This window comes from Onychomys torridus, chromosome 15, assembly GCF_903995425.1.
Source record: "Onychomys torridus chromosome 15, mOncTor1.1, whole genome shotgun sequence".
Taxonomy (NCBI): domain Eukaryota; kingdom Metazoa; phylum Chordata; class Mammalia; order Rodentia; family Cricetidae; genus Onychomys; species Onychomys torridus.
The window spans coordinates 3,461,759-3,485,637 of record NC_050457.1 but is presented as its reverse complement, the minus strand read 5'-3'; the positions used below and the strand labels follow the sequence as shown (position 1 = coordinate 3,485,637).

The 23,879-nt window shown below is 39.9% G+C and overlaps 1 long non-coding RNA gene and 1 other non-coding gene across 3 annotated transcripts in view; one reads left to right on the top strand and one right to left on the bottom strand.

Moving 5' to 3' along the window:
• LOC118596274 overlaps positions 1-22,866 on the bottom strand; it is a 117,910-nt gene extending 95,044 nt beyond the window's left edge. Inside the window, exons 1-5 of one of the 2 annotated variants that reach the window (XR_004946678.1) lie at positions 22,738-22,866; positions 22,479-22,563; positions 19,883-20,005; positions 5,336-5,478; positions 3,354-3,381 (exon numbers count right to left, since the gene is read on the bottom strand). This is a non-coding gene — a long non-coding RNA (uncharacterized LOC118596274). Of the gene's footprint in view, positions 1-3,353; positions 3,382-5,335; positions 5,479-19,882; positions 20,006-22,478; positions 22,564-22,737 lie in introns of those variants that run through there. The other variant, XR_004946677.1, reaches the window with a different exon arrangement.
• On the top strand, positions 15,674-15,829 carry LOC118596621. The gene has a single exon (XR_004946726.1). It is a non-coding gene; the product is annotated as a small nucleolar RNA SNORA42/SNORA80 family (small nucleolar RNA).
• Positions 22,867-23,879: the final 1,013 nt, after the last annotated feature.

The window sequence follows — 23,879 nt, the reverse complement described above, 5'->3', positions numbered from 1 at the left end:
CATGGAAAGAGTCCAATAAAGTCTTCTATATAAAATGGATATGCGATGTGGATTTATAACCTACTAAATTATAGACATTAGCACTACAAAACAATACAATTCAGGGAATTAATAAAAATTCTGGTATTGTGGTCTTCTGACAAATATAGAGAATACACACAACCAAGAAAGAGAAACAGCTAAGATTATATTTCTCACCCTCCCAGTCATCTGTCTGTGTCTGAATCAACAGGACCTGAGCGATAACACAAGTATCGCTGGGTGGAACATTCGCGCACATGGCTGCAGGGTACTCTCTTCCTTTCCTGTTTATGTTGTCAGTGATGAAATGCTGAGCTGTAATGTTCTTGTGTTTAAGTGCTGCTCAGCGTTTTCTCTTTTCCCTCACATCTATGTTAGCTTTTTCCTTTAATTATCTTGATGCTGTTATTCTTGGCAAAGCTGCCCTTTCCATTACGGTGTGTTTACCTTCCAAACGATCCTGACTTCCTCTTTGTCTCTGCGAGCTTATTTCCCCTTCTCACTCCATCTCTCCCTTCCCATCTCTGCTGTTCCTCACTTTCACAGCTTGGTCCTTTTCCTGTCTCTTCAGTCCTGTCAACTTTCACCTCACCCCTTTGCAATGACAAGTTATTTCCTCTTTCACTTCCTCTTACAGAAGATGTTTTTGGACCTGTTCCATAAAAACCTTTGGTGTGAAAGCCTGCGCATGTGGTTCTGTTTCTGCTGGGCACCTTTCCCGTGGTATTTTGTTGGCTCAGTGCCCTTGGCCTTCACACTGAGTGAAGCCTGGCTCTGACAGTCCTGTTCCTTACCAGCCTGCGCTCCAGGCCAGCAGAGTCTGTGAGAGCAGGATTGAGGGGTCGCACTCCCTCTGGCCATGGATTAGTGTTGTAAAAATCTATTTCAAGAAGTCTATCTGAGGTATGAAAATCTAAACTCTTTATTTTTGCTAGCGAAAGTTTTCTAAGGGAAGGGCTGCTGAATCAGCAGTATTTGCCACAGCTGCAATACATTTCTCAATTTATAGCGTAAGTGGATATTTAATTCTTTATAAGTCATCCAAGGGGAAGTTAGGTGGCTGTATACATACTGTAAGGAAAAAATGTTTAAGCAAAAACTATAAAAGACTTTCCATTTAAAAATGATTGAAACTTTTAATCATGTTAATGTGTCCTTTAATGGGCACAAGAGTGTTAGTATCCATAATAGCTCAAAAAATAAGCTAAATTTTTACCATTCCTTGTTTCAACTTAGTGTCCCCCTTTAATCTGATAAAAAATTCTTTTGAAGACCCAATAAAGGGCAAACTTTTAATCCGATTTCTTGTAAGGTAATGTCAGTTTGGCACAGTAACAAACCCATGGGACAAGAAGAGAACTCTAAAGGGCAGAGACTCATTGTGAACGATGGCCAGGCACCCGTCAATCCATAGCACAAGCCCCCGTCTATAACGTCAGACACCACGGGGAACAGGCAGGGACAGGGACCACTGACTCCCCCTCTCCAGGCTGTAGAGAACACACATTCCCTTGTTTGAAGTTGAACAAAATGATCTGAAAAACATCCTGCAGAACACAGGAAATGAAGCAGCTTCAGGAAGACCCAATGAAAGAGGGAGGTGGATTTGCTGGCCTCTAAGAACAGAGACCAGATACTTAGATTCTCCTATCTTCATTCTTTATGAGAATTAAATAATGTATCAGAAGAAAAAAATAAGAAGCACACCCATTATGATCAGTGTCAGTAAGCACGATTTTTATGATTTCTAGATACTAAGATAGAGCCAAGCTCTTACTCATCCATTCAACAAATACAATTGAACGCCTGCTTGACAATAAACATAAATGGGCAGAGCTGAGGACCTAGCAGCTCCATGGTAGACAGCCTACAGCAGGCATGGATCCGTAGTCTCCTACCACCCAGAAAAATCTATGTGGTCCTATCCATTATTGTATAGAGCTGTGCTCAAAGAGTAATAAACTTAAGGAAAAGTGGTTAAATGATATTATCAGTAGATACCTGGGAGAATGGAACAAGAAAATCTCAAAATGAAAATCAAAACTACTTAAATTCTTTTACAAACTTGGTTTAATGTAAGCTTATAATAATTAGGCTTTTGTGTTCAACATTTAATAAGGTAATTACTTTTGTAATCAAAAATATAAAACAGGACTAAATGCAACAGTCTCTGAAAACAATCACTACAAACTGCACACATCATTTATTGTTGGCAAGAAACCTGAAGAACTTACTAGATTTTTCATTAAAAGTTGTGATACATTGAGTACCCTAATAAACTTGCCTGAGGATCAGAAGACAGCCAGTCACTAGATTAGACATAGAGGTCAGGCAGTGATGGCACACACCTTTATTCCTATCACTTGGGTTGCAGAGATCCATTTAGATCTCTGTGAGTTAAAGGCTACACTGGGCTATATGAGATTGATCCAGTATAGGAGAGAAAGAGAGCCAGGCAGTGGTGGCACACTCCTTTAATCCCAGCACTTGAGATTTCATGCCTTTGCTTGAGAAGTATACACACCTTTAATCCCAGAAAGTACCAGAGAAAGGTATTTAAGGCATGAGGAAGCAAGAACTCTTCTTTAGGCTGAGGAGTTCGTAGCGGTAAGAACTAGTGGCTGATTGTTCTGCTTCTCTGATCTTTTAGCTTTCACCCTGATATCTGGCTCTGGGTTTTTTATTAAAAGACCATCTAAGATTGGAACAACAAAAAGGTAGAATATCAATATAATAATCACTATTAATAAATTTTTAATTTAACAATAATTATGCTAGTATCAATAGACAGATGATAGTAGATGATGATGATGATAAATATAACAGCAGACTGGTAAAAAATGATAGATAGATAGATAGATAGATAGATAGATAGATAGATAATAAATTGACTTTCTTGAGGAAAATCCCATCAAGATTTTTAAGCTTGGTTTTAGCATGTTGTTTAAGCTGACTGATCTCCTACCATGGGAAGTTCTTCCCCCTAAGATGATATGCATTGCCTCAATCTGAGTTTATTTTGAGGTCACATTAACACCATATGTTGCCATTACTGCCCTAGCGAACTTAATAGACTAGGTAAGATTTTTTTCCTAAAAATCTCTGAAAATACTTGTTTAATTTTGTCAAGCAGATAGCCATCCTAATAAAATGTGTATATGTCTTTTGATCAAAGTGTTCTCTTTTTTTTAACTACTTTTTTTTAAGATTTATTTATTTAGTATACAGAAGAGGGCGCCAGATCTCATTACAGATGGTTGGGAGCCACCATGTGGTTGCTGGGAATTGAACTCAGGACCTCTGGAAGGACAGTCAGTGCCCTTAACCTCTGAGCCGTCTCTCCAGCCTGATCAAAGTGTTCTTGAAAAAAAAAAAAAATTCTATTAATGTAAACTTAAAGTTCACTCTAAACTGGCTCTTTAAACAAAAAAACAAAAAAAAAGTGGAGCTTTTTCATTAAAGTGGTGAACATGAAAACTATCTAATTTCACACACACATCCAAAATCTTCTGACTAAACAGGTATTCAGAGAGACAAAATCCCCAAGGCTTGCACTAAAGCAGACACTGAAACTGAAACTCCCTTTGTTTTCTGAGGCAATTTGTCTGTCCCTATTTAGAGAAGCAAAAAAGAGAAATAACTTCTTGCCCACACTAAGTACCTTTAAAGTCATGAAACACAAGGCCCCTTTGGACCATCTCTTGTCTTTCTCACTCTCTCACTGCCAGTAAAGGCTTTTAAAAAATGGAGAGGAATATCTTTCTGTTCTTCCTAACTGCTCCCCACTGCCTCCTTCTTTTTGATGGGTAGGCCGGTGCAACTGTCAGCAGCCCAACTCTCCATCAGCACATTTTAAACTACACTGTGAAGAGGAAAAGGAGAAAGTGGGGATGCTGGAAACTAGAGAGCTGACCACACTCACTTCAGATTTGCTAATTGAAACACAGCTCCCTTGAGACATTGTTCCAAGACTTTTATATCTGTAATTGTGCCTAAAGAGTTTGGAGCAAGAAAAACAGTGAGGAAAGAAATACCAAATACTCTGATGGTAGCAGTGGACCACAAGATATTTTCAGAATGATAACCAGCCTCTTTCGGATGGGTAGAGTGTTGTCTTCAGAAAGTCTTGAATTGAAATTATAGTCCTGGCCCCAGACAAGTGGCTTAGATTCTGTAAACATTGTTCTTTCATTTACAAAACACAGACCTTTCTGTCCCTACATAACATTAGTTAAGAGAAGCTAGGTGTGATATAAAATAAACTACCCTATAACAGGTATGTTAATCAGCTACTACTGTGGGAAATAGAGAGAGAAAAATGAGAGATACACAGAAGGGAAAGGGTTTCTCTAGGCTCACAGTTTCATAAGCTTTACTTCAAGGTAGTTTTTAGCCTTATGCCAATAATGAGTTATCTCAATGACCATAGCTTTGAAATCCAAACCTCCTTCAACCTTGATCTTTCATAAATTTTCTTCTCCTTCTAGACCCCTTTCCCTTCTACAAAATTTACAGGATTGGCTATTTTCTTCCAAAGGAGGAGATGCTCATTGTAATGTTAATGGGAACTGGACTGTCGATAGTCAGATGTGAGGAGAAGTAACATACCTACAACACTGACTGAAATAAATTACCCAGGTCCCAATCCATCATTGAGGTAAGTCAGAGCAGGACCCTAAGACAATAACCTGGAGACAGAAAACATGGAGGAATTCTGTTTCATGGCTTGCTTACTGGATTATGTTCAACTAGCTTTCTTACACAGTTCAGGCCCACTGGCCTAGGGATAATTCTGCCCATTGTGGGTATTGTTTAGAGGACTTTTGCTTTGTTTTCTGATTCTACCCATTCTTTGCTAGGACTTCCAGAATCTTAACCCTCCATAGAAATATCCCAAGCCATGGCCAGGCATTCAAGGGAGCAGGGGAGGAGGTCTTACAGATTTAGGGTATCTGTCACTTTGGGTGACTTAATAACCTTAGGCTGTATATTCCAGCCATGTTTACAGACCTAAGCTTTGCTCAAGACACTTCACTTGGGCTTCACCTCCATGATCACAGTCTGGAAATGCCACCAGTGAAAAAACTGAAGGACACATGGAGCTTGTCTCATGCCATTCTTTTCCTCTAAGGAAGATACATTCATTCTTTCTCCCTCCTAGACACATAGATTTATATCCTGATGTACTTTGTCTTGTTTTATGATTATTTGCAATAGTTAACCCAACATTTAGCTCATCACCTTATGACCTTGTACCAAACTTTATACTGTTTCCTCACTTTATATAATTATGTATTGTCTTTTGTGAGGTTACCTTTCCCAGGAGCAAAAATGACAGTAAACTCTTGCTTCAGTGGTTGAAGAGAGTCTCAGTCTCATTTACTTTGAAAGCATAAGTAGATTTATTTGGGGTACATGATGTGAACTTTTGATCTTGGTCTTTTCCAGCCAGTGCAACTGAAAATCAAAAAATAAATCAGTTAGTACACCTTAAAGGAATCTGAATTAGTCTACTCCATCATCATGCTGAAATAGAAATAATAATCCAGATTCTTCCCATTTCAAATGAAAATTTGTCAGTTATTTAATAAAGAACATTATAGGATTACACCTAGAACATTAGGAATGTGTAAAAGTATACTTGGAATAAAAAGATTTTATAAAGTTAAAAGGCAATTTTCCAGATTAAAAAAAAATGTATTTTACGATAATTGTACAGAAGTTTACTGAGAGTTATAGACTTTGGATCAAGTTAATTTTGATGTTGATGTTTATTTACAAACTTTTTTAAAATTATATTTGTGTTTTAATTTTACACATCAGCCATGAGTTCCCCTGTCCTCTCCCCTCCTGCCCCTGTTCCAACCCCCCTTCCTCCCCTCCAGTCCCATCTCCTCCAGGGCCAAGACTCCCCTGGGGATTCATTTAAACCTGGTGGATTCAGTACAGGCAGGTCCAGTCCTCTCCTTCCAGGCTGAGCAAAGTGTCCCTGCATAAGCCCAAGGTTCCAAACAGCCAGTTCATGCACTAAGGACAGGTCCCGGTCCCAAAGCCTGGATGCCTCCCAAACAGTTCAAGCTATTCAATTATCTCACTTATCCAGAGGGCCTGATCCAGTTGGGGGCTCCACAGCTTTTGGTTCATGTGTTTCCACTAGTTTGGTTATTTGTTCCTGTGCTTTTTCCAATCTTGGTCTCAACAATTCACACTCTTACAGTCCCTTCTCTTTCTCGACAATTGGACTCCTGGAGCTCCACCTGGGGCCTGGCCAGGGATCTCTGCATCCACTTCCATCAGTTATTGGATGAGAATTCCAGCACGACAATTAGGGTGTTTGGCCATCTGATCACCAGACTAGGTCAGATCAGGCTTTCTCTCGACCACTGCCAGTAGTCTACAGTGGAGGTATCATTGTGGATTTCTGGGGATCTCTCTAGCACTTTGCTTCTTCCTGTTCTCATGTGGTCTTCATTTATCATGGTCTATTATTCCTTTCTGGTTTTGATCAAGCTGGAATTTCCTGCTCCCCTCCACTCTCTTTCCCTCTAACCTTGCCCTTCATTACCCCCACTCACATCGAGGTTGTTCATGTAGATCTCATCCATTTCTCTGTCATTGGGCGATCCCTGTGTCTTTCTTAGGGTCCTGTTTTTTAGGTAGCCTCTCTGGCATTGTGAGTAGCAGTCTAGTCATCTTTGTTTTACATCTAGTATCCTACTGTGAGTGAGTACATAACATGTTTGTCTTTCTGAGTCTGGGTTACCTCACTCAGGATGATTTTTTCTAGATCCATTCATTTGCCTGCAAACCTCATGATGTCATTGTTTTTCTCTGCTGAGTAGTACTCCATTGTATATATGTACCATATTTTCTTTATCCATTCTTCAGTTGAAGGGCATCTAGGTTGTTTCCAGGTTCTGGCTATTACAAACAATGCTGATATGAACATAGCTGAGGAAATGCCCTTGTGGTATGATTGAGCATTCCTTGGATATATGCCCAAGAGTGCTATAGCTGGGTCTTGGGGGAGATGGATTTCCAATTTTCTAAGGAAGTGCCATATTGATTTCCAAAGTGGCTGTACAAGCTTGCATTCCCACCAGCAGTGGAGGAGAGTTCCCCTTGCTCCACATCCTCTCCAGCATAAGCTGTCTTCTGTGTTTTTGATCTTAGCCACTCTGACAGGTGTAAGGTGGTATCTCAGAGTTGTTTTGATTTGCATTTCCCAGATAATTAGGGATGTTGAGCAATTCCTTAAATGTCTTTCAGCCATTTGAGCTTCCTCTGTTGAGAATTCTCTATTTAGTTCTATAGCCCATTTCTTAATTAGACTGTTGGGCATTTTGATGTCTAATTTCTGTAGTTCTTTATATATTCTGGATATCAGCCCTCTGTCAGATGTGGGGGTGGTGAAGACCTTTTCCCCTTCTGTAGGCTGTCACTTTGTCTTGTTGACCATGTCCTTTGCTCTACAAAAGCTTCTCAATTTCAACAGGTCCCATTGATTTCTCTCAGTGTCTGTGCTACTGGTGTTATATTTAGGAAGTGATTTCCTGTGCCAATGCATTCAAGACTACTTCCTACTTTCTCTTCTATCAGGTTCAGAGTAATTGGATTTATGTTGAGGTCTTTGATCCACTTGGACTTAAGTTTTGTGCGCAGTGACAGATATGGATCTATTTGCAGCCTTCTACACATTGACATCCATTTATGCCAGCACCATTTGTTGAAGATGATTTCTTTTTTCCATTGTACAGTTTTGGCTTCTTTGTCCAAAATTATATGTTCACAGGTGTGTGGGTTAATGTCAGGGTCTTCAACTCGATTCCATTGGTCCACATGTCATTTTTTATGCCAGTACCAAGCTGTTTTTATTATTGTAGTTCTATAGTAGAGCTTGAGGTCGGGGATGGTGATGCCTCCAGAGGTTGTTTTATTGTATAGGATTCTTTTGGCTATCCTGGGTTTTTTGTTTTTCCATATGAAGTTGAGTATTATTCTTTCCAGGTCTGTGAATAATTGTGTTGGTAATTTGATGGAGATTGCATTGAATCTGTAGATTGCTTTTGGTAAGATTGCCATTTTTACTATGTTAATCCTGCCTATCCATAAGCATGGGAGATCTTTCCATTTTCTGACATCTTCTTCAATTTCTTTTTTCAGGGACTTAAAGTTCTTGTCATATAGGTCCTTCACATGCTTAGTTAGAGTAACCCCAAGGTATTTTATATCATTTGTGGCTATTGTAAAGGGTGATGTATCTCTGATTTCCTTCTCAGCCTGTTTATCTATTGTATATAGGAGGGCTACTGATTTTTTTGAGTTGATCTTGTATCCTGCTGTGTTGCTGAAGGTGTTTATAAGCTGTATCAGTTCCTTGGTTGAACTTTTGGGGTCACTCATGTATACTATCATGTCATCTACAAATAGGGAAAGTTTGACTTCTTCCTTTCCAATTTGTATCCCCTTAATCTCCTTATGTTGTCTTATTGCTCTGGTTAGAACTTCAAGTACTATATTGAATAAGTATGGGGAGAGGGGACAGGCTTGCCTTGTTCCTGATTTTAGTGGTATTGCTTTGAGTTTCTCTCCATTTAATTTGATGTTGGCTGTTGGCTTGCTGTAGATTGCCTTTATTATGTTTAGGTATGTTCCCTGTATTCCTGATCTCTCCAAGACCTTTATCATGATTCAAAAAAAATGTATTTTATTATAATTGTACAGAAGTTTGCTGAGATTTATAGACTTTGCATCAAGTTAATTTTGATGTGTGATGTTTATTTACAAACTTTTACAATAAAATTTATAAAATAAAAAAAACTTAGTTTAGTGCACACACACATATACACTCACACGCACGCGCCTACTATTTGCTTTTGACAAAGGAAAGGGTTAAATGAACTTTACAGTCTTGCAAAAGCCCTGGATCTCCATACCCTCACTTTCTTTATCCTTCTTTTAATATAAATACAGAATTCCCCATGTAAAAATACACTTTCACATCTATAATGCCTTTCATTTAAAGGTTTTTACCTTCCTTCTGTCTACAATATTTGAAGGTTGCTTTGACAAACACCATGTGTGGGAAACACAACTTTTCCTTGCATTAAGCATTTTTGGGGAAATATCTTTAAACTTCATGTGGTTGTTTCTGATGATCTAAAAGAACCCTGGAGACAATAAAAGAAGAGCACATCTGTTATCTTCTCTGTTAATATAAGTGTCTGATTGTCTCGGGTCCCTCAAGGCATATTCCCACGTAAAACATGACAGGGAGAATGAGTAGTAACGACTGCATTGCAGTGTCTGGGTTTGTAAGCATCACACACGATGACCATTGGTCCACTTACAAGATGATGTGCTAACAATACCACAAATGAGCAGTGACAATCACACAGGACTATTAACAACACTGAGCAGCATTAAGGCACTGAAGGCTTGTTGGAGAGAAAGCATTTACTAAATCTGCACTTGGGGCTCCCAAGGCCTCAGGATATGGCTCATAGTGCTTTTTCTCTCTCACTCTACACAGGATAAGAAATCAATTTCAGGGCTGAATTTGACCTGGAGGCCTGCAATGAGAATTTCTAGATGTGTGGTTCTTTTAGATGAAGATGTTTTGAGGTGAATTTTAAGAATATAGGTGAGGAAACCATTTCCATAAACAAATGGCTTCCTCATAGCACAATAGTAAGGAAATATGGAAAGGACTGAGCATGCAGAAATCATGCAAACATTCTTAATAATCAGCAGCAAAAATATGATTGTTCGTGACCTTTAAGTTTTTCTGTCCAAATCATAAATCTCTTTCTGTCAATTATAAATACAAAGAAAAAGAAGACAGTGGAAAATTAAGATTTATTTTATGCTCTATAATTTAGAACATTGAAAATTGAAGCACTTATAACTGTGTAAAACATCTTATCAAGAGTAATTTAAGCAGTGTTTGCCAGTCTTGTTGTGTAACAGGGTATGGAGCAAATGTCTTTTTTTGTCTTACTGAATCATTATACTCTCTGAGTCAGCATCTAACATTTTCTTCTTGTTTAAATCTATTTATTGTCTCTAAAATCTCCTTTCACAGGGTCTTTTCATTTTGGTATTTTAAGTGTGTTTTGTCTTGTTTTGTCTGAGACAGGGCTTCTCTGTGTAGTTTTGGAGCCTGTCCTGGATCTTGCTCTGTAGACCAGGCTGGCCTTCATTTGTTGTCACAGCCACTTTAAGAGTCAGGGTGACTGCTTCCATCATGCTCTGTCTTCATTTTTCTTTCAACCAATTCCCCAGCTGCTTCAGTTATCAGTTTTGTAAGCATCATCCGAGTTTATCACCACAAGACAAGTTACAGCAAAACTGTGTGTTTTGCTGTCTGGTAATGAACTAAAGTATACATAAGTGTGTAGTGACCAATCAATGACAGGCTGAGTAAAATGATGCAATTGGTCACTGATCACAAGGGGCATCTGTTTTACAGAATGATGTATAGACTGAACTAGCAGTAAAGGGTACCTCAATTAATTGTGGCTAATATGCCACAGCAACTGAAATTTGAACCCTATTGTCTTGGGACTGGCATTTAACCAGACCAAGGTCCCTGAAATCACTGCACATCAGAACCATGCAGAGGTAAGAATACCTTGACTTACACAGTTGGTCATGTCTTGACTTAGCTTCACCTCAATTTAGTCTTCGGATATTTCATTTCTGCTTCACAGGGCTTTATACACCTTTTAGGCAAAGAGCCTGGTAAGTTCTTTGGTTTCAAGAATGTACAAACTTCAGGGAAAACTTAATTTTATAATTAATGTTTTATAATTTTATAATTTTTAAAATTTTATAATTTATGTAGGCGATAACACTGTTCGAAGTTTTATAAAGCTTGACTTCTGCCTCAAACTCTACTTTCAAAAGAGGCAAATTTAATAGCAGTCAATCTAGGATTCTCCTTAACATATACTTCTGAGAGGTTTGTGTCTCATTTCAAGGGGTTATGTAATGCTGTGGCCTGTGTAAGTTAGTGGGTGTGAAGATGGTACTGGTCCCCAGACAATCACCTGCCTCTCTCCAATAGGACCCTATGATGAGCTGCTGTCCAATGCCTGCACTGTATTCATCAAAGAAACCATGTCTTCCCCTCCTCATCTTGGCTGCATGGAGCTTCAGACACCTTGGTTCTTCTAACAGTTCTAGTGCCTTTCTGTGGCCTTTGAAAACATTTTGTGGATCTATGTTTCTGTTCAAGAGATCCTCTGTGTTTTTGTTATTGTAGAAATATTCTTTCTTGGTTGTGAAATAAGAAAATCAGTGTATTTTTCTGAGCTCTTAATAGAAAGGAGGAATAGATTTCTTGGTTCTCTAAACCAGTCTGAGTATTCTATTTGTGGACCCCTGTGTTAAGACACAATCTGGAAGCTCCTTCTCAGGATCACCCATCATCCTGCCAGCTCTACCCTTGACTCTGCTTCTCTAACGTCATAACAGGGACATTCATTCTGACCTTATCATCTTTCCGAGTTGTCTTCCACACACCTGGACCTTACTAAAACTCCAAAACCAAGAATTTACTCCCTTTCTGTGTCCAACAAGAAAGGGTTCCACAGTAACACTTTTTCCCAGAATCTAGTGCTTCAAAATCTTAACATGAAAAGAAGTCCCATGAGATGATAAGAAATGAAGGATAACACTAAGTTAAATGCTGTTCTGAGTTTTTATAGCTCAACAAAAGAGAAACTGAGTGATGAAGTGATTATGAATTTAATACATAATCATAATCCCTCATCACCCACATAGCTTTGAAAATATTACTTAATGTCTTTGAGCTTGAGTTTTACCATCTGTAAACTGATATAATAATAGTGTAGGTCTCTTGTGGCGTTTATTACAACTAAATGAGCTTTTCTGTATAAAGAAGTATTTAGCACAGTACCTGGAAAATAATAACTGCTCAATAAATGTTACTTTTTTATTGAATAAATAGTGATGGGTGAAAACTCAAATTTCTGAGGTAAGATATTCCCCAAATTATAACAGTTGTTCTACAAGGTTCCCAAAAAACATTTATGTGACAGAATTTTGTGCTAAAGAACAAAACGTTGCTTAGAATCTTTATATACACTGAAGATGATTTGCTTCTTCATAAAAAGGATCCAAAGTTGCTTCACACAGCCTGCATCTTGTAGTCTCAAATAGAGGTATTAAAGTGTGGGTTTTAAGAGGAAATTTGTTTCCTTCTTGTCATCCATGATACAGTCAGATACTTGGAAGACTGACTGCTAGTTCCACCATGATAAATCCATGTAAACTTCATGCTAAATCCATGTAAACTGGTCACAAGTCTGACTTTTCCTTTCTAGTCTTTGATGACATACACCCCTGGCACTTGGCATATCATCATACGTGCTTTCATATTTCCACTATGTGTCTAGAACTGCTTTCCAAAATGTGTGTGTGTGTGTGTGTGTGTGTGTGTGTGTGTGTGTTGTGTATATGTGGGTATGATTTATAGCATGAGGAAAAAAGAAAAATGAGTTTGAAATTACCAAATAATACATTATTTGTCAAAGAGTTATCTAGGTCTGCATAGCCTTGCTAGGTTTTCATGACATTTGTAACAAATCTAGACAAAAAACCAAAGTCAAGTAAATAAACAACCAGCCTCTCCTTCCTTATGATACTTAGTGTTTTGAACTGAACCCTTATATCTCCCAACATTTATGTGATAAAATCTTAGCTTTCAGTCGGATTAAGACATGGAAGTAGATCCCTTGTGAACAGAATTCGTGCCTTTGGTAAGAACAGCCTCTAATCTCACTCACATAAGGATGCAAAGAACCGCAAGAGCTTGGTGTCTGACAGGCCCCCAAGGCACACTTGTTTAAGGCATGGTTCCCGGGGCAGTACTAGGGAAGAACTTCCCTGGGAGGTCCTTTGGGCCCCTGGGAGTCCTTCACCTCTCAGTCTTCTTCTCTCTTGCTCAAACACATGCTACCACCATTACTGTCTCATCAGCAACCAAACCAATGAGCCAGCACCCAGCCTCAAATAACACGCACACTGTGGGTTAAATAGGCCTTTTACATGTGTAAGTTAACGGACTCTCATGTTGTCACTGCAATAATGTAAACCTGACTAGTAAAACAATACCCAGCTGCAAATCATGAAACAAGACTCTGGCGGACACTTTGTGATACTGAACCTCCACCACTGCAGGAGATCAATTGTTTTCTGTGCCTCCCGGTCTACAGTATTCAGTTACAGCATTCTGAACTGCTAAGATGCCACTTAGAAGGCTGTACACATGAATAATGCAATCAGAAGTGCTGAAGCAAGGCAAGCTAAGCAAGTAAGAGGTAGACGGCATCTGAGTTCCTCTAGAAAGTCCCCTAGGAAACCTCGCTCTCTCCTCTGCTTCTTCCTCTCAACTTCCTATGTCTGTTGTCTTGACGACTTGACCGTTCTTTGATGGGAAGTTAGATTTGCTTTGGGAAGCTCTCAGTCCCCGTCCCTTCTGCCCCCAGAGGTAGGTGAAAACATCTCTCCCTGCATTTAGCTCCTCCTTTGTAACAACTTAATCTTGAGCAGGATTAACACAAGGAGAGCAGCTCAGATGACCTCGTTTTTCTCAGCGATGATGTCAGGACACTGCCGACAACACCTCAAGGAAGCTCTTGGTTCCAGTCATCTCCATTCTGCCACATTCACCCTAAAATCCTGTCATTCAAGTCAGCTTGTTCCTCTGGAACAAAGAATGCTGGTTTGTGGACCACTTCACCTTGCCTTGGCCTTAGGTCCAACTTAAGAGTGTTTCCTCCCTCAAGACCCTTCAGCCTCAGGCAAAGGCAGCATCACCAAGAGGAGCGAGTTAAGCTTCTTCAGTGATTTACCAAGCATGAAAATTGAAAATAGGAAGTGAAGTCCTGTGGTTATAACCCCTCCCTCTGGGTTCTGCATCTGTGGGCCCAACTACAAAAGTCAGAAATTATTCAGGAAAATAATTACACTATACTGAACGCGTATGGGCTTTTATTTCTCATCATTACTCCTTAAACTATTTAAACAGAATGTAAGTAATCTGGAGATAATTTAAGCCATACAGTAGGATGTACTAGGGTTAAATGCAAACACCATGTTATATAAAAGAGGGATTTACATATCTACAGACTTTGGTATCTTGGAGTATCTCCTACAGATACTAAAGGTGGAGTGGTGTGTGTGTGTGAGTGTGTGTGTGTGTGTGTGTGTGTGTGTGTGTAAAATGTAACACAATCCTAAATTATTTTTTAAAAAAAAAACCTTAAATCCTTGTTGTTAGGGTCCGAGAGAAGCCCCCGAGAAAGACTCGCAGTCACCTATGCAATTTAGCAAGAGCGTTTATTTATTTCCAGCATGATGGGGTGGCAGATAGCGACCCTGAAGGGGGGTCTCAAGCTCCTTTGAAGCAGAGTTAGGGGGATTCCAGCGAGGAGGGATTAATCTGGTGCTGATTGGTGGAGGAAAGATGAGTCTGGGAGTTGATTGGTGGGAGGCTGTAGTGGTTAAGAGCCCATTGGTGGTGCTGGGGGAGGGTCTAGTGTCTAGGGGCTTGTTGATGAGAGGGGAGGGAAAGCTATCTTCAGCTAGCAGAAGCTGGGGGATACCTGCCAAGTCAGAAGAAGGGGCTTCAGGGCGCCTACTGAGCCAGCAGGAGGGTGGGGGGCACCTGTTGATTGGTTGCCCCTAGATAATGCTTTTCTGAGAATTGCTTGCTCAGCTCCAGCCCGTTCTAGCGAACTGAAACTAAGGCCTGGCCTGTGTCAGGACTGCCAGGGGAGCCTGTTAGGGCCCTGGCCATCCAGTCCTTTCACTTGTGTCATTTAAAACCAATGCTTAGCGACAGAGTTTGTCACTTCCTGGTCCGTAAGTGGTGCCAAACAGTTCTAAACCTAGCGTGCTGCCTAGAACACTCGGGATTCTATCCATATTGTAACAGACCTACGAGAACTGTGGGAAACAAGACAAAGCTCACATGGTGGTTTGCAGACAGGGGCTGTGAATACGATCAGTGGGGAATGGTCGTGGATAAGCTGCTGCCCCAGTGGTTTTAACCACTGCAGCATGGGCAGGAAAGGAATCTTCTAGGGTCTTGTCTCCACATCAGAAACATGTGTCCCTTTGGGATGCTCTCTCTCTCTCTCTCTCTCTCTCTCTCTCTCTCTCTCTCTCTCACACACACACACACACACACACACACACACGAAGGAGGAAATTTCCATTTCTTTCACTTAACCACAAATAGTCCCATTTCAACTGGGCTTAAGAACATGGCAAAACACTCTTTCCCCAGATGCTGTGACATGTCAGAGAAGACTCCTTCAAAATAGCAAGAGGATTCCTGAACAGTTCCTTGGAATTACTAAGCCCCCTTTGAAGCCGTAAATATTATATTATCTCCATAATTGTAGAGATCACTAATTAATTTCTCCAGTAACTTCTTTTAAGTCTTTTAATGGAACTACAACTTTTTTCAGATTATAAATAAAATCTAACCAAGCAAAAGTGTTTTGTTTCGTTTATTTTATAGTCTATACAGTCGTTTTCATATACTTGCCAAGGTTTGGTAACTAATTCTTCAATGTAATAATTCTCAGCTTGGCTAATGTCTTCAATAACAAAGACAGTATGGACCAGTATTGAACTGACTTTTTGAGCAATAAAAGCTAAACCCTGCTGAGTATAAAGAAATTAAGTCCCATGCTAGAGCAAACTGTGGCTCCTAACAATTGCCCGGCCTCTGTGCCTATAGGCTGCTGGCACTGACGTGGGTCATACAGGGGGTGGGAAAGAGAAAGAAAAAAAAAATTAAGAAGACTTGCCACCCTGTTTCCCTAAAGATTAAACAGTATGACCACTTTTAACTCACAGTCCTGTAGTAGAATATTACTTTAAGGTGTGTTACTTTTGTTTATGTTGCATGTTTAACTGTGAAACTGTGTTACTGTGCCTGTCTAAAACACCTAATGGTCTAATAAAGAGCTGAACGGTCAAGAGTGAGGCAGGAGAAAAGATAGGCAGGGCTGGCAGGCAGAGAGACTATATAGGAGGGAAAAAATCTGGGAGAGGAAGAAAAGAAGCAGCCTGAAAGGAGGAGGACTTCAGGGGCCAGCCACCCAGCTACCCAGCTACCCAGCTACCCAGCTACCCAGCCACCCAGCTACACAGCCACCCAGCTACCCAGCTACCCAGCTACCCAGCCACCCAGCTAGACAACCACCCAGCTACACAGCCAGCCACAGAGTAAGATTTGCAGGAAAAGCCCAGAGGCAAAAGGTAGACAGGATAATTTAAAGTTAAGAAAAGCTGGCAAGAAACAGGACAGGTGTTCTGTTAAGGTCTGGTGTTCATAATTAAGACTAAGCCTCTGTATGAGATTTATTTGAGCGCTGGGTGGTAGCCTCCCCCCCCAAAAAAAGATGAAAAACAACCAACAACACAGACCTGAGACCCACATTCAGGATTTTCCCCTTGTTCAAACTGTCATCCCCACCCTCCACCAAGTTGACATCCAGAAAAATCTGTGTATATATCTCCTACATACTTTACACCATTTTGTGGCATAAAAAAAAAAGAATTTTTATTTCTAAACATTTCCCCAAATCCAACCAAATTTCAGGGTCAACATCTCGTTTTCAGAATATCCTTGAATCACTAGATTTTTGAAGCTTGATTTGAATTTCTAGACATTGATTGTTAAAAGGTTTTTAAAAGGAAAGACAAAAAAATGGCAAGGAAAAAATAGTAATCGTGATGACCACAGAGTCATGAAAGAAGGGGGAACTGAAGAGCTGCACTGGGTCCCTGGTGAGTGCATGCAGAGCACTGCCTGGGACCTGTGAAGTCACTTAGTTCACATCTTTATAAGGCATTCCAGGAACTCCTGACACTTTGAATACTTCTGGAGCATCTGATATGGGGATACTGCAAAGAGCAGACATAGGCCACTCTGTTCAGGACAAACTTTCAAGCCTCACAGCTCTAACAAAATAGAATCTGTATTTCAAAATCTACAAAGTGACTTCAAGCTTGAATATCTGTTCTACAGCATTTGATAGTTTGAAGGAGCTTTCCAAACCACTTGAAGTTCCTAGTTGTCACTTCTGGAACATGAAAACAGAATGTTTAGAAGATGCAGTGCAGTGCAGTGTGAAATTCTTCAGGTTTGTGACCGAGGAAAGATGTCTAATGAGAGCTGTCTCTACTGACATGAAGAGAACAACAGTGAAATCTCTCATGCTATAACACAGTCATTGAAAGAAAAGAATCAATATGCTTATCAACTTTAAAAATAGCAATAGTTACTACGCTAACTATTAATATGAACACAAGTTACACAGCCACATTAGAGGAAGATGATGGAAAATAAAACCAACTCCTACAAAAATACCTTTGTCCCCCAACAGTACCCCAAATAAAAGTTTGAGTCAACATAACTTTTATCATTTTTCCCAAAAAACAGTCTAATAACTGCCTTTGTCAAATAATTGGGTTTTTTAGTTAGTTTAGTTGTTTTTATGTGTATGGGTATTTTGCGTGCCTGAATGTCTGTGCACTAGATGTGTGCAGTGCTCAGGGAGGCCAGAAGAGGGTATCAATCCCCCAGGACTGAAGTTACAGATGGTTGTGAGCCTCCACATGAAAACTGAGAACAAAAAACCAGGTTCTCTGGAAGAACAGCCAGTGCTCTTAACCATTGGACCATCCTTTCATCCCCTCAAGGGATTGTTGTACAATATGCTTAAGTCCATATGCCTCATTCCATTATAGAATAAATATTTAAAAATAAGAGTTAAAGATAAAAACTTTAAAAATTAAGAGTTAAATATTTGTACAATAAACATTTAAAACTAATAAACACAGAAGCTTGCTCTAAATGATTTAGTTAAGGTGGCAAAATACATTGAGATGAGATTCTTGTGTGAATAAAATTTGTATTCTATGTCCCCCAAAAATCTAATGAAATTTGAGCCTTCTGAGAATGATAAAACATTTCATATGGGTTCTAAGGAAAACTATTTCCATAGGGAGTTTGAGAGAAAAGGGACCGAGTCCATATCATTCATGAATCGGGTTAAAATGAGGAAATGGGGTAAGCATATAGCTCATCTGTAAAATGTTTGCCTCTCAAACATGAGGACATGAGTTCAAACACCAGAACTCAACCAAAATGCCACTCATGTGGAGCCTGGATGCAATCCCAGTGCTGGGAAGGTGGACACAGAAGAATACTGGCGCTTGCTGGCCAGCAAGTCTAGCCTAGATGTGAGTGCCAAACCAATGAGAGAGACTGTCTCTCAAGAGGTGAATGGCGTTCCTGAAGATAACATCTGAAGCTGTCCTATGGCCTCTACACATGTGCACACATAAACATGTGTGCTCGAACATATGTACCAAGATATACATGAACACACATGCACACATGCACAAACACTTTAAAATGAGGAGAAGTTCCCTGGCCATGAATGATACTAGGTGAATGAATTAGCATCATATAGTACATTAGGAAGACATAATGGAACCTGCTCCCTTGAAGTTATGGAGTTGATTTATTTATATTGAACTCCTTATTTTAACAACAATGATTGCATTTGTTACAGTTGCTGTTGTGGTTTTTTTTTTTTTAATAGCAGCGATGATAATTGAGCGATAACAATGTACCAAGCACCATGCATTTAAATACTGTTATTACCAATGTTATATCTTGTAAGACCTGGGTCTCTATTTGAACAGCCCCCCCTAAGGTTACAAAAAGCAACTGTATTAAGACAAATATTCATAGTTTGGCAGCTCCTCTCTACAGCAATGCATTGAATTATCCTGTATTGCTATCCTGCTTCCCAACACCAGTGAATCCTGACAAGCCAGAGTAGGACCCAACACTGGTTTATCTTGGTTTGCCACAACCAACTAAAGAGTAATTACAGTCAGGAAAGACAACAAAGAATATTAAGATAATATCCAGTTATTGAGGTAACTGGAACACACAGCTTGCTCTTCATGCACTCAATGGGTCATCAGTCACCAGGCATAGCCCACCACCCCGAGATCTGAGTTAGGCAGCCTCAGGGCTTCCGTGTGCCATCCACATGGTTCCCACCTTAGTTCCCAGCAGCAAAGCTGCTCTGGAGACCTTTTGACCCTTGCTTTCCATTGCACTAGCCAGCTATGATCTGTCAGCATGTAGCCTGACCAAAACAACAAACACATCCTCCATCTCCTGATTCCACACAAGCGAGATCAGAAAGTACGGTCAGAGCAGCCTGGCCAGTGCTGATGCTTATCATCACCACAAAAGAAATGCCTCGGATTTAGTGTTTCTTCTAGCAAATAAAATAACATACAGAAGGCTTGGTCAGCAGGCAGTACATCAAGGAACTCAGCAAACGCTGGTTCTGTCCTTAATCACATGGTCCTCACACATTTTATTTTACTTTTGAATGGGAGAGTGGAAAGGCATGGTCCCTTTAGAAAGGCAGGTTACGCGGCATTGTGAAGAAAGAGATTGGCATTAGGAATGTCAGGCCAGCAATGGGGACATTTATATGGTATCTCCACTTTATGAAAGGCAGCTCAATTCCACAAAGAAAAAGAAAGGTGAGTGCAAATCGAGACTTAACACAAGATTGCAGAAAAGATTGGAGAGCTAACACAGAAAAGAGATACTTCCTTTTACAGAACTGCCCTGTGCTAGAAGGAGCCAACAATCATTTGATGATCTGACCAAAAGCCATGAAAATGACCCAAAAGTATTCACAGAGAGGCCAACACAGACAAGGGATGGAAATGTGTTGGGATAATACCTTACCCCAGAGGATACATTACGTATACTTACTGTTGCAAAAGTGCATTCCTCAGTTATGAAGAAAATGCCTCATTGGTACAGTTTAAGTTATATTTCTTCAGTATGTTATTTTAATAGGTGAAACCAGGCTCTTTGATGATAAGAAGTCCTAACCTAGATTCAGAATAAAATAAATACAATTACTAACACCAATTCAAAATAATGGAACATAACAATACTTCCTTTATGATCCTGGAGATCACAATAATGGGGTAGCTTACTGCTACACAATTTGGCTTGAAGAGTAACTACTTAGGTATAATTCTGAAATATTGCTGCTTTGTATAAAGTAGAAATATTATCATTGGCCACAATTTAGTTTTAGTCTTAAGTCATAAGTGTTTTAACCATAAGTGAATGTCTATGATCTTAAAAAGAGGCTGGATTGAAGAACTAAAAGGTATGTGTAATTATTTTACCTTAAACATAATTAAATATTAGGAATGAAGCTTTTCTGTTTTCAGTATGAGGAAATTCCCCTGAATCCCTCCCCACTTTTGTGAGGTTTTTGTAACATCACTTGTGCTTTACAAATTGTTGGGACATTTGGTAAATTGCTGTTTTCCATCATCATCTGGATGTAGACTTCCTCTCCCTGGAGCACAATCCATCAACACCTCTTATGAAGGATCATCGTTTGTTTCTGGGAAATGAGAAGGCAGCACGGCACTGTAGGACTTTATTTACATAGACCCATGTTCAAATCCTAAACTTGCTGCTAACCATCTGGTGCAGACAGCCACACTATGCTCAAACACACAGGAAGAAGCTCCTCTTGAAGATACAGTACTCTGTGATTCTACCTCACCAGGCTGCAAAGCTTAAGAGACACAGGGAGCATCACAAAGGTAGACTCTAACACTGTAACTAGGAACTGTAAACTGTCATTAAGGCCACATTTGAAAGTTATCAAAATGTCCAAGAGAAAAATGACAACTTCAATCATCTTGGTATTTTTATAGTAGGAAATTAACTACTGTATGACAAAAATCAAAACAAAAGTTCTTTTCTACTCCATTCAAAGAGGTACAGCTTTACAGAGGATGAGAAAATATGCTGACATCTGATTAAAATAATTATGTTGAAGTTCTGACAAATACTTAAATATATAGATGAAGATTGAGGATATTATGCAAAGTAAGATAGGCCAGTCACAAAAAATGACAAATACTATATGATTCATTTATATGAGACACTTTGAAGTACTCAGAATCATAGAAACAGACAGTAGGGGCTGTCAGGGTTGTTGAGGACAGGAAATAGTTGTTTAATGGGTATAAATTTCCACTTCATGAAACAGAAAGGTTTCTAGAGACAGAGTGGTGATAGGCACACACAATATGGATGGACTGTGTCGTTGGACTCTACGCTCACAGACAGTTGAGTAGCACGGTTTCTTATGTACATTTTACAGCAACGAAACAAGTAGGGAAATAAACACTGATAAAAGTCCCACTAGAACTCAGAATTTGATGTGTATGAAAGTTCCAAGCGCAGTGCCTTCCAGTTCATTGCTTAATAGGGATGTTTAAATACCAATCTAAATTTATCTTGAACCATTACCCTATGACTGACATATTAATTTATTTTACAGAACTCATTGCTGTCTAAACAGTTTCTTTGATGCTCTACTGAGGCTCTACCCACATATCTGAGAAGTGCAGGGCCTACAGAGCTGGAATACACAGATGTCTCAGCTTCCAGCATAAACCAGTAACAGATAAGAAATTTCTTCTGAATGGTATTGGAAACATACTAGGAGCTTGGTGAGGGACAGAAGAAAGAGTGCTCTACACTAAGGGAACAGAAGGTACAGAGCAGAGGTAGAGGCAGAAGAAAGACATGGTATATCAGTGTGGTTCTACATCAGCGTGGGTTATATGTGGGGCAAGTGACTAGAACCCAAACTGGAAAATAGGCAAATAATGACACTGAGAGATGCAAGTCCAATAGAGTAGCAGACTCACAACAACCTGGAGTACCATGCCAACATAGAGACCTTCCTATGTCTCAAAACAAACCAAGAAATGGTTCATTTTCTGGACTGGACCTTGGAGGAGGACCACAGTGGCCCACGAAGCCACTGGAGGCCATGTTGGTATATGTAGTCCATGCTGCTGCTTCAGTGAGTATACAGATAACACAAATTGGACTTGGTTTTTTTCTGTCTTATTTTTATTTTTACTTTTTGGGGGAGTCATAAGGGTGGGGGCAGACATGGAAGAATGGGGAAGTGAGTATGGTCAGGAAGCATGATGTGAAATTCCCAGAGAATCAGTAAAAACATTAGGTTGGAGAAAAGAAAAAATTTTAACACACTCTAATGCATTTAATCAAACATTGCTTTGGGAGGCATGATGGTTAGTGTTATCAACTTGCCACAATGTAGTATCACTAGGACAAGGGTCCCAATGAAGCATTGTCTAGATAAGGTTGACCCATGGTCATGCTTATGGCAGATTTTCTTAACTATGTTAATTGAAGTGGGAAGACCCACTGGAATGTGGGCAAACCTTGTCATAGTTTGGGTCCTAGACTGTGAAGAAAGGAAGCTGTACAGGGAGCATGCTTGCAGTTCTCTCTCTACCTTTGACTGTGGATGATGTGAACAGCTGTCCCAAGCCCCTGCTTCTTCTTCCTCACAATGTTGGACTCCAACCTAGAACTGTGAGCTAAATAAAATAATAAATAAATAAATAAATAAATAAATAAATAAATAAATAAATAAAATAAACCCTTTCTCATCTCAAAAAAAAAAAAAAGGACAATGTAGCTCACAGCAGGAAAGCAGTATATGCCTGCATGCTGCATGAGAAAAGAGAGAGAGAGAAAACAAATAAGCTTACCACTTAGTCAACGGGTGACTATGGCCCCAGAAGAAAAGGTGAAAATGGGGAAGATAGAAAATTTCCTCCTCGCCAAGTGAAGGTGGTGCACACCTCTAATCCCAGCACTTGTGTTGGCAGTAGCGCCGCTACCACCACCCGTTTACCATGTCTGAGCAAGGGGCTGTGGATCAAAAAAGAGAGACAAAAGACAGCGGGTCACTCGTGCCAGGGGATGCCAAATGCCCTTTATTGAAGAAGGGAGGTAACCTTAAATACAGGCTTACAGCACAAGGGAGGAACCCCGGAGGGCAGAAGTTCGCTACTGAATGTTCTACATTCTTGCATCTAAGCTGTTTACACCAAATGCAGGATACACAAACAAGGAACTTCCCTTAAGCATTCAGCAGGGAATCAACATAGGGAGGACATCAAGGCAAGCAGGGTGGCAGTTACCCAACTTGGGAGTTCCAGAGCCCTATACTCTTGGGAGGCAGAGGCAGGCAGATCTCTGTGAGTTCGAGGCTAGCCTGGTCTACAAAGTGAGTTCCAGGAAAGGCACAAAACTACACAGAGAAACCCTGTCTTGAAAAACAAAAACAAAACAAAACAAAACAAATATTTCCTCCCCTTATCCCTAGAGATTGGACTGTGGATGTGGCTCAGTTGGGAGTGTTCACCTAGCATGCACAGAGCTGAGAGTTTGGCCCTCAGCTCTGTATAAGCCAGATACAGCAGCACAAGATTGTGATCCCAGCACTCACTTCATAGGAGAATCAGAAGTTCAAGATAGTCACATCCTATCTAAAAAGTCTAGAATTGAAGCCTAATTCTTCTTTGTATAAGTAACGTAGAAGGAAGACTAATAACCATATTGTTTAAGTATCTATCTTTAGAGGCAAGTTGAGTGCACTTATAATGTATCTGTAGTTTGATCAAGTCATGGAACTATAAAAATGAGAGCTAGTTCAGGATTGAATACAGGCCGTTTTGATTCAGAAGTCTCTACCTCTATCCACTATTGTACTATGTCACTTAAGAAGTTGATATAGATTGCATCTGTCTGTGCCTCCATGTCCCCATCTGAGAAGTGGGGATGATGACAGTATTAAGAGCAGCTCTGGCATGGAGCTTTGGTGTTTGTTCTCCCTACTAGAGCCCAG